Genomic DNA, 12,121 nt, shown 5'->3' on the forward strand with positions numbered 1-12,121 from the left:
CATTGTGAAGCAAGGAATTAAAAAGGTAAGTAACAATCCTAAAAATAATCCAGATTTTCTTAAGGCAATAAAAACATCCAAAGTAAGTGGCAAGTGCTAAGCCTGAATTTTTAAGGGTGCCCTTAAAATCTGGTGGACAGCCACTGTTGAGTGAAGGTTTGGTCCTCATCTCTCTTATAGGCGAATGGACCAGATCAGTAGATATCAAAGTTCTTTTGTTTGTGACCCACAAAAAGAAATATATTTTAGGTTGTGTTCCTCCATATAAATAAAAGTTTCATAAATAAAACAATACCTTCACTGTATGCAACGTACTCTGATAATTTTTATTCTATTGTGATCCATTAAAAAAATGCTTCTCATAACTCACTAATGTGTGGTGGCCTGTGGTTTGCAAAATCTGGACTAGATGACCCTTTCAGCTTTTTTCCTTTTTTTTTTCTTTTTTTTTCATCACTGTTGATTAGCAAAATGTCATAAGACTGTGTTGCATTTAGATTTCTAAAGCATGTATTTGTCTTTATTTTTGTGTGAGATACAATATTAGAAGGTGGGACTCCAGGTTAGGCTGGATGGCAGAAAGACCTGCTATGTCTTCCAGAAGATATTTTTATTTTAGTTGCCAGTTATTTGATTTTTTCTGCCAGTCTACAACATAACTACATGTTTGATCCTTGGAATTTTACGGAGACAAGCTGGGGTATTTTTCCTCCCCTCAAACCTCTTAACTCTCACTTAAGCAAGGCAGTAGAGCAGAATGGTTATGAGCCTGGGCTGAGGGCAGACTGGTCTGCACTGTGGCCCTCCCACTTACTATGTAACTTTGGTCTAGTTACTTAACCTCACATGCCTCAGTTTCTTCATCTATAAAATGGGAATAATAATACAGGTTGAATATCCCTTTTCCAAAATGCCTGGGACCAGAAATGTTTCAGATTTCAGATTTTTTTTCGGATTTTAGGATATTTGTATATGCATGAGATATTTTGGGGATGGGGCCCAGTCTAAACATGAAATTCACTTATGTTTCATATACACCTTATACATATAACCTGAAGGTAATTTTATGCAATATTTTAAATACTTTTGTGCATGAAACAAATTTTGTGTGCATGAGGTGGTGTCAAGCATGGAATTTTCCCCTTGTGGTATCACATTGGTGCTCAAAAAGTTTTGGATCGTGGAGCATTTCAAATTTGGATTTTGAATTATGGATGTTACAAGTTCCCACCTAATAGAATTGAGGTAAAGATGAAATGAGTTAACATAGTAGACAAGTATAACAAAATGTCATCAGTCGCTGTTACTTAGTTGTAAATTATGATGTCAAGTTTTGAGCCTAACTCTAATTTTCATGATAAAGTAGAAAAACATTATTGTTATTAGTAAGTACTTTTTAAACAGTGGCTTGAACATAGTGGTTTGAGCTAGAATATTAAGTCCAATAAAAGTATTTTTGGTAATCTTCAAATGTAATTTTCCCCCAATCCTGATTCAGATGGGCCTGCAATAACTTAGTTATCCAACTGATTAACATCCTAAAACTATACTGGGGGGATAAAAATTCTACCAGAAATTTCAATTTTGTACTAGAAAATACAGATCCAGTAAAAAGTCACATTTCTCTGGAAATGTTAACAATCAGAGCTTTGTTTAAATGAAAGGATTCTGGCTTCATTCTATGTATAAACAAAGAAAACATGACATATTTTAGGAATCTGTTTCTTTTCACTTGGTGGTCTCCCTCCCCCCACACACACCATTGTTATCCAGTTTTTTGGCAGGGGAAAGTGGTTATGGAAGTTTAGGGACAGATAGATTGAGCTGCTAAAGGAAAGTAATATGGTATCTATTTTTCAAGTACTCTACCTATTAAGTTGTGAAAATAATAGTATAGCTACCTTTTAAAAGTCCTAAATTGATTAACTTTTCCCTAAAAAACTAACAAATTAACCTGAACAACTATAATGTAAACCTTTATACCTATGATCTAGAACCAACTATTCTACCCGTCTTGGGAATGATTACACGAGGAAAGAAAAGGAGCATCAGCCATATGTGCCTTCCTGCCCATGACAAGTCAAAATCTGTTACTGTATTAGCAGTTTAAATTGCCACATGGACGCTGGTGTGTGTCCAGTGCTGAATATAACTTAACCAAACCACTGCTAGGACTTGAACCATAAAGGATTTCCATAAGGCCACAATGGAATGGGGGGACAGAGTATTTGAAATAAGGGTATTTTTCCAAGTAAGGTCTAAAAGGAAAATTCAAACTTTTCTCCTTGATTACTCACTCCTATTGGTCAGGAAGCCTGCCCTTCTCAATGACGCCTTGAACACCTCCTCGCCTCCTCACCTCTCCGCCCCACCCCATGCCCTTGCTCAGCACAGCATTAGTCCAAATTTGCATTTCTGCAACCTCCTTTAGGTTGCCTTCCAACATATCCTCAATACTACTGCTAGGCCTAATCTTTTTTAAAATGCCATTTTGGTCTTGTCATCTTCTCTTTTTATACTCTTGTCACTTCTTTGGCTTTAACTTTCCCTAGTTTGCAGATGACTGCTTCAGTCCTGACGGCTCTCTTGAACTCCCTCCATGCATACACTGGAGTCTTCCTGCTGAACTCCTTGAGCCAGATGATCTATCATCACGCCCCAAGTCCTGCATGGCAAATGTCACCTAATTTCCCTCCCATCAAAGATTTCTGTTCAGGGCACTGACTTTCATTCAGTCACTCAGGCTAACAATCTAGAAATCCTGTTGGCTCTTCCCATGTCCTCAGCAGCACAGACAACTTGTGGGTCCTGGCTCTGCAGTGCTGTTCCCACCGTCCTTCCTTCCCCAAGTTCAAGCTCTTGTGGCTTTTTGCCCAGGTAAGTGGAATGAGCAATGTATTAATATATGATACTGTATATTTATATAACACTGTATATTGAGGACATAAAAAGAAAATGAGAAAGCTTATGTTTTTAAGATTAAGCTTTCCTAATGTTTGCTGTAAAGACAGATACTTGGTCCTTAGATTACATGTTCCTGTGTCAAATAGGATAATAGGAAGTATCCTGAGGGCATAGGAGGAGTTCTACTTTCAGTGTGTCCTATGAATTGCTGTTTCCTTGCTATGAGTTGTTTTCAGTTGGCCTAAATTTATAAAAGTAAGACTTTAAAATAATAAGTCATCACTAAAATGGCCAGGCAAACCTTTTGTACCACACAGGAGTTTTCTGGGGTTTTTTGTGGCAAAGTATGTAAAGAAAAGTTACACTCTTTTTTCTTTTATTTTTAGGTGAAAGTATCATAGGTTGGAATCCTGGGAAGAAAATTCTGAGACACATTCTGCGAGATGATTATTAGGGCACCCCCTTGGTTTCAACACCAGCAGAGGGAAAGGGGAAGAAGGAAGAGGACTGAGCAGAAGGAAAAACCAAGATGCATTTCAGGCCAGAGACTGCTTGGCTGACCCCAGAGGAGCTCTGGAGCTAGAATGGGCCTTCAGAGTTAAATTGAGTTGGGCTAAAATGGCCAGGTCTTCATATTCCATGGGCCAGTCACTGGATGTGGGCCACCCCAGGTAGGGGTGTAGACAAGGCACTCCCTAAAATGCCACCAGCACTCCCTACAGCTGGAACAAGACCAACACAGAGGGGGCTACATCTGGATGGTGGATCACACAGTGTACATCCCAAAAGATAAGTATATAAAGTTTGCTGACTGCTATGGTCTAAAGGTTTGTGTTCCCCCAAATTCATATATTGAAACCTAATCCCCAATATGATGGCATTAGGAGGTGGGATCATTGGTGATTCAGTCATGAGAGGGGAGCCCTCATCAGTGGGATTAGTGCCCTTATGAAAGGGACCCCACAGAGCTGCCTTGCCCATTCACCAAGTGAAGACATAACTAGAAGGCACTATCTGTGAATGAGGAAGTAGGTCTTCACCAAACACCCAGTCTGCAGGCACCCCGATCTTTGACTTCCCAGCCCCCAGAACTCTGAGAAATAAATTTCTATTGGTTATAAGCCACTCAGTCTGTGGTATTTTATTCTAGCAGCTGGAACGGACTAAGACACTGACCTTTTCTGCAACAAAAAGATAGAGTGACCCTCTTCATTAGCAAAGCATGCAGCAGATGTTTTTGGAAAAATAACCACATTTAATCTGTTTCCTCAAGACAAAGGGAATGTCTTAACAATAAATGAGAAAGTTGTTACTTTAGAAAGAAATCCACCCTATGGAGAGAGTACTATGAAAAGGAATATTGATAAACATTTCCACTGTTAGATGATTTAAGTCCATCTCTGCAAAAGTAGTGATGAAAAAAAAATGATTTAAATCCAAAACTATATAACTGTGTCACCTATCTGCACATAAACATAGACAAAGAATTGTTTCATGTTGTTTAAAATTTTTCTAAACAAAGAGTTTCTGTGAATTTTTAAGCTATTTGTAAAAACAGTAAAAAAGCAAATCTTTTAATTAGTGTTCAAGAAAAACTAACATAGGAAAGATGGAATGCTAGCTAAATTTCAGCAAAAATCTTTGTGTAATAAATGGACAGGATTGAGAAAATGTGAGTCACAATTCAAAGTCACTCAGAGATGCACTGCTATCATTTGGATCTCTGCATCTTTTTTAGGTATTAAAGGACAATGTTTCTCTACTCACCACACTGTTGACACTAGGGGTGTGTGTGTGTGTAGTGGGGTGTCCATGCCAACCAATTCCCCAACTCTATAGATACCAACTGGGTGTCCAACAATTCAGTTCTGACCTTATCCAGAGTTAATGTAGACTCTGGATAGTGTAGACTCCCACGAGACTGTCTCCACTTCAAATGCCAGTTGCAGATCTGGGCTTCCTATACTTCTGGCCAATGATCTATAAGTCAGAGGTTCCCAGAATACTCCCTCAGTTTCCATAATTTGCTAGAATGGCTCACAGAACTCAGAGAAACAATTTAATTTACTGGTTTATTATAAGTGCTATGATAAAGGATACAAATGAATAGCCAGATGAAGAGACATATAGAGCAAGGTCCAGAAGGGTCCTGAGCATAGGCACTTCTGTCCCCATGGAGTTGAGATGCACCACCTTCCAAGCACATGGATGTATTCACCAACCCAGCAGCTCCCTGAACCTGGTGGTTTAGGGATTTAGGCTTCATCATGTAAGCATAACTGATTATTAACTCAATCTCTAGTCTCTCTGTCCTCCTCAGAGGATGGGGGTGGAGCTGAAGGATCCATCCTACTAATCATGGCTTGGTCTTTCTGGTGACCAGCCCCATCCAGGAGCCCACCAAGAGGTGCCTTGTTAGAACAAAATACTCTCCTATCACCCGGGAAATTCCAAGGGATTCAGGAGCTCTGTCTCAGGAATCTCAAGGTCAAAGACCAAATATTAGAATAAAAGATGCTCCTAGCACCCCTATTGCTCTAGAAACTGTAAGAGTTTTAGGAGCTGTGTGTCAGGTCCTGGAGGCAGAAACCAAATATATGTATTTTTATGTCATAATATCTTTTAAAATGACAAACATTAAAATTAAGTATTAAGATAAACTGGATTTAGATCATTGAACTGTTGAATCTCAAAGTATTAATTATTTTCAAAAGATTTTTTTTTAAAGCAATTGAAGACTATTTGGTGATTGTGATGGGTTGAATCGTGTTCTACAAAAAGGTAAGTTGAAATCCTCCTTATTTGGAAATAGGGTCATTTCAGATATAATTAGTTAAATTAAGATGAGGTCCTACAGGTGGACCCTTATGTCATCTTACATGACTGGTGTCCTTATTAAAAGAGAGAAGAGACACATAGAGAAGTGGCCAGGCAAAGAGGAGGCAGAGACTAGATTTATGCAGCCAGAAGGAACAGCTGGGGCCACCAGAAGCTGGGAGAGACACGGATATCCTCCCCTAGAGACTTCAAAGGGATCATGTGACCTGCAGACACCTTGCTTTGACTTTTAGCCTCTAGACCAGTGACAGAATAAATTCCTGTTGTTTTAAGCAACCCAGTGTATGCTAATTTGTACTTTGTGTTTCTAGCAATCTATTTTTTTCTTTTTTCTTTTGGGAGACAGAGCTCACTGAGCGGCCCTGGGTAGAGTGCAGTGGTACAGTGGGGCAGTGGCATCATCATAGCTCTCACTACTACCTCAATGCCTGGCTAATTTTTCTATTTTTAGTAGAGACAGGGTCTTGCTCTTGCTCAGGCTGGTCTCCCTCCAACTCCTGACCTCAAGTGATCCTCCCACCTCAGCCTCCCACAGTGCTAGGAATACAGGCATGATCCACTGCACCCGGCCTGTTTCTAGCAATTTAATGCAGTTATATTAAAATTTTTCCCTACCATTAAAAATAAAATTTTTGGTAGGGGAGATATCACTTCACCAATTGCAGTGCATTTGTGTGTTTTTAGCCCACAAAGAAGTCTACATTGTTGGGTACTTGAGGCTGACTTGCAAATTAACCAAAGTTTTAAAGTACTTTTTTCATTGTAAATATTTCTGTAAATACTACCAATTGGAAATTAGAACAGTAGAGTATTTTTCTGAATCCAATCCTATTTTTATTTTATACAGTATTTCCCAGCTGTGATCTTTGGATCAAATGCCAAGAGCTGGAAAAAATAGTTTGTACCAGTTTCAAGAAGTATGTCTTTGGGTTTTTGTAAATAATTTTAACTCAAATAAAATTGCTACTTTCAATATAAAAAATAATTTGTTTAAATTTAAATGTTTTATTTCTCTTTATCTCAACTTTTTAAATTCCTTTTTTTGTACCTTTCATAATATAAAGTAATAAGTGTGGTAATTTGTAAACAAACACATTAAAGTTGTGTGCTCAAAATTTTTTTGTTTTAACTAAAGAACAACATACAATAAAAATGTTTGAGTATGTGCTATAAATTGTGTTTGAAAAGTTATTTGGAGAAATAATTTAAAGCCTAGAATGGTGAGCTTCTTTATTTGTTTCTGCCAGGCCTTGAGGCCATACTAATCCAGGATTCCCTTAATCCAATTTCAGAATTTGAACTTTTCTGGGTCAGCCAGATCAGTCAAAGCCAACCCAGGCTGCAGGTTTATTCTCTGGTCCCCTCTTGTTCCTGTGGTTCAGGACTTTCTGTGTGGCTGGGAGTCTCCCTGTGCCCCAAGCCTGGGACTCCAGCTTCCTCCCTGGCCCCCAGAGCTGTGGACACCACTGCTCAGCCTCATCTTAGGATCTTCTGATGCTCCCCTGGGTAAAAGAGTCTCCAAATGCCTGGCTCTCGTTTCAGATTTTCCATTTCTATTTTCTTCCCAATCTTGGCCAAGTTATTTCTCGTTGTCTTATTAGCTCTTTGATACTTATAGTTTTTTTTCTTAATTCTGATTTTTTTAAGTTATATTCACCTAGAGAGTTTGCCTGATTTATCTAGGCTACCATTACTGAAAGCATGATCAGAAAACATTTAGAGACCACTATTCTAAACTGTGCCAATGAATACATAACTCTTCAGTCTTTTCTCACCCCTAATCTCACCTCCACTTTGCTTCCAGATCAATATTTTTAAAACAATATTCCCATCAAGTCATTTTCCTGCTCCAAAAAAGAAAAAGAAAAAAATCCCTCAATGACTTTCACTGTGTGGTCGCTCTGTACTATGTCAATTTAGTCAAGCTGGAATTTCACAGTATTTCCTTTCTTGTTTATTTCTGGATTTTTCTGGATCCATAGAGACATGTGGATGATACTTGGGAGATCCAAATGAAACAGCTGCCAATTGTTTTTTTAAGTTTTGATGGCTGGTGGAGAGTGCTAGGCATATAGTCACTGATCTGCAGCTGGCACACTTAATTGGCATGGAAAAGCACCCAAAACCACAGTTCTTTTATGTACTAGGTTGAATGCGCTGTCCTTCCAAAATTCACATTCAGAATGTGACCTTATTTGATAATAGAGCCTTTGCAAATGCAATTAATCACATTAAGATAAGGTCATACAGGATTAGGGTAGACCCTAAATCCAATGACTGGTGTCCTTTTAAGAAGGCCATGTGAAGACACAGAGACACAGACACAGGGAAGAATGCCACATGAAGGTGGAGGCAGAGACTGGAGTGATGCAGCTTGGCCACCAAATGCCAAGGATTGCCAGCAGCCACCAGAAGCTAGAAAAGACTCCTCCCTAGAGTCTTCAGAGGGAGCACTAGGGCTTTGCCAGCACCTTGATTTTGGATTTCTAGCCTCCAGGACTGTGAGAGAATAACTTTCTGTTGTTTAAGCTGCCTAGTTTCTGGTACTTTGTTATAGCAGCTGTAGGAATCGAATATACTCAGTTCCTGCCATATCTTCTCCATCAGTTTCTGCAGCTGATCAAACAGCTAAAATTCAGGCCAATTGCCAGGCTTTAGAAATCAAACAATTGGATCAGTATCTGATAAGCACCTACTATGTGATAATACATAAATGTTGAATCTGTGGCTTCTTCTCTTACTGATCTTAAAAGTAGTATGGGATTGATGAGAGGGAACAATGAATGATGTCACCCAACTGAGAAATTAAAAAAGGAGTGAGATATCTGAAGGCCAAAATATGACCTTTATTAATAATAAAGGCTATGTCAGAGAACATATAATAATATGTAAGCCAGCCAGGCCTGTTAATTATACCCTAAGTGAAAACAACTAGGGTGGACCTCCCTATGCTGATGACAAGGCAGCTCAAATTCAAGAGGAATGTGGTAGGAGTGGAGCTTAGCAAACCCAGCTTATTTTCCCTAAATTTACCAATTAAGTCACTCCTCCTCTGACCATAGAATAAAAGCATAGGGAGACCAGACATATTATACCAATTGAGCTTCCTTCCTCCTGGAAGGAAATAGCAGCAAAGAGGCAGGTGTTCCCCTGTAAGAATCAGATATGGGAAACAAGGCATATATACATATTTATATGCATGCATATATACCAGTATGGTTCGAATGTTGGGGTTCCCCCAAAATTCATATGTTGGAACCCAACATGATAGTATTAAGAAATAGGGCTTTTGGGAAGTGATCCAGTGATAAGGGTTCCACCCTCATGAATGGGATTAGTGCCCTTATAAAGGAGGCTCGAGTGAACTTCCTTGCCTCTTCCACCCTATGTGGACACAGAAGAGGTGCCATCTATGAACCAGACAGTCCTCACCAGACGCTGTATCTGCTGGTGCCTTAATCTTGGACTTCCCAGCCTCCAGAACTATAAACAATAGATTTCTGTTGTTTATAAATTACCCAGTTTAAGGTATTTTTTATAGCAGCCTGAACTAAGACATATACAAACATTTATGTATATATGAACACTAAATAACAATATAAAACAAACCAAGGGATATCACAAGATAGGCACATTGCTAAATGTAGTTCATACAGTGTTCAAGTCTGACTGTTCAAAACCTGGAGGACATTAAAAAATTACAGATCCTCTATACTCCTCTCCCCACCTTCAGTATGCCTGGCAGGAAACTTGGGCATCTGTTTTTAAAGGTCCCTGGGTAATTTCAGTGTACAGGTAAGGCTGAGAACCATTGGCTTAGAGGAGTTAGAAAGACAAGTGGACAGGAGTGAAGGATGTCTCATGGAGGAGGAACGTGGATAGACATTGCAGGAGAAGTAGAATTGAGGCAGTCAGGAAGGAGCAAAGCATTTTATGAAGGGATGAGAACAGTAGGACTGCAGAAATAACTATAGCTCGAGTAACCTCAAGATCTTATTTTTGCAAATCCTTGCAGAATTTATCCCTGGAAAAATGATCTGTGCTAATATAGCAAATAATAAGACATATGACAGCACGGTTAGCACAAAAGATCTTGGACTTTTGAGAGTTAGGAGCCTTTGGATCCTGGCTGTGTGACTTTGCCCAGTCACAGTGTCCTTCACCCTTAGTTTCTGCAAAGGCTGATATTTAAGGATCTCTTCTAAAGATCAGAATTTGTCAAGATAAAAGTTCCTAAAGCATCTGGAGAGACAGTTGCACAGTCTCCCTCAATTCAGGAAATGGCACCACCATTCACCTAGAAACTCATGCTAAATACCTGGGAGTCATTCTTAATTCTTCTCTTTTCTTCATCTGCCCCCACATCAACTAATCCTGATGATTTGCCTTCCAAAATTTGTCTTAAATCTGTCTTCTTTCACTAACTCCAAGCCACCACCATCTTTTACTTAGATTATCCCAGAGTTTTGGATTCAGTAGTTCTGGGGTAGGGCCTGAGAATTTGCATTTCTAACAAGTTCCCAGGTGATGCTGATGCTGCTGGTCTACAGACCATTCTTTGAGAACCACTGCTTTAGAGTAATGGCTCTCAACCATGAGCCAACATTACAATCACTTTAAATGCTGATGTTTGCTCATGGATGAGAGAACATCAAATTCTAACGTGAGTTTTAAAGAACAACTATGCTTAGGCCCCACTCCTAGAGATTTTGATTCATTTGGTATGGGGATGAGGTTAGGCCATCTGTAATTTTTAAATCTTCCTAGGTGATTCAAAATGAAATGCACATTCTGAATGAAGAAACACTGCCAAGGTTTACAGGAATGGACAAGTTTATTGGCTTCTCATGGCTTTTGCTCTAACTGTTCCTATTACCTGGTATGCTCTTCCTATAGGGCTTTCCATGGATTCTTGTCATTCCGGACTCAGAATGTCACTTCCTCATGTGGGCATTCCCTGATCCCCTCAACCCAAAATAACACCCCTAGCTTTATCACACCACCCTGCTTGTTTTCATTACAGGTATTAGCAGTTCCTAAGATTTTCCTATCTATGTTTTTTGTATCTTCCAATTATAATACAAGCATTTTGAATGCAGGCACCTTGTTTGTCTTATTGAGTGCTCTATCCCCAGCACTTAGAACAGTGTCTGGCACCTATAGGTAATCAACACATGTGAAAGAAAGAGGAAAAAAAAAACCTTTAAGAAATTCTTTTAGTTCTATTTTCGACTGAATTTTAATAAAATGGTTTTTTTATGCAATAGAATTGAACTATCCGTGAAAAAGGTACAGAATTGATTTTTTGTAAATATATCTTAATTGCACTGGGTTCATTCTCTCTTCATAGGAACCCTATATTAAATCTTCAGCAAAGCAAGTAATTATCCCTTAATGTATTTTCATATATGGCATTCCTTCATAATGCTGCTTCTTAGGGAATACAGCTCACACAGTAGGGCAGCTAGGTATGCCCAGGATATTTTTATTGAGTCAAGGGATTGCTGCTTAGATTTGTTTGTTTTTGGAGACAGAAGACAGGGAACAGTAATTTCTAGAAGAGTAGAAAGGTAACGCAGAGAGCAACAGTTACAGGAAAACGGGAAGGCTGTGATACCTTCTAAAAGAGGGACACATTTATCCTCTCCTCTTCTGGGGGCACCTCTTTAACGAATGAATGTAATCTGGCGCAACTGGTGAGTTTTAATTACAGGTGGAGAGATAGGGTGCTTGAGATTATTAAAGTGTCTTGTTTCACAGAGCTTTGTTCAAGTCAGTGCAGCAAAATCTTCATCTATGGGTCACCTGTCATTTGGTCTCAAGGAAGCAGCTGAGTCAAACTTACAACTCAGGTAGGTGAATTAAGGGAACTACAGATGTCCTTAAGTCACCCGCGGGCCATTTCTGAACCGTATCACCTGTGAAAACATACAACATAACATCTGTTCCGGGGGGTGGGGCGAGGGGGAAGGAGGCTCCTCGTCCTTGACCCCTCTCTTTGGCAGGGACCCGAGTACTTCCTCAAAAGTCCCAAGAATCCGACCTTCGCCCTCGGCAATAGGACTAGCTCAAGAGCAACCAGTTTTTCAGGCAGCCACCTCCTTTCCTCCCGTACTAGGTCAATCGCAGCTTGAAACAAAACGACTCTGTGTGTAGAGTAAGGGTTGAAATCTCACTGTCGCTTCGGCAGGAGGGGCTGCCAACTTCGCGGGTCCAGTGAACACCATGCCGCCGTCGGCAGACAGAGGCGACGGCTTGAGAATGACCAAAGGCAGACAGGGCGAGAGGGAGGGTGCAGCAAAGCCCCTGAGCCGGCGGTGCATTCTGGGAGTTGTAGTCCTCGCAGGGCCGCGTCCCCCCACACCCACCAGGCTCCGCA

This window comes from Microcebus murinus, chromosome 15 (assembly GCF_040939455.1).
Source record: "Microcebus murinus isolate Inina chromosome 15, M.murinus_Inina_mat1.0, whole genome shotgun sequence".
In the NCBI taxonomy this organism is placed as follows: Eukaryota; Metazoa; Chordata; class Mammalia; order Primates; family Cheirogaleidae; genus Microcebus; species Microcebus murinus.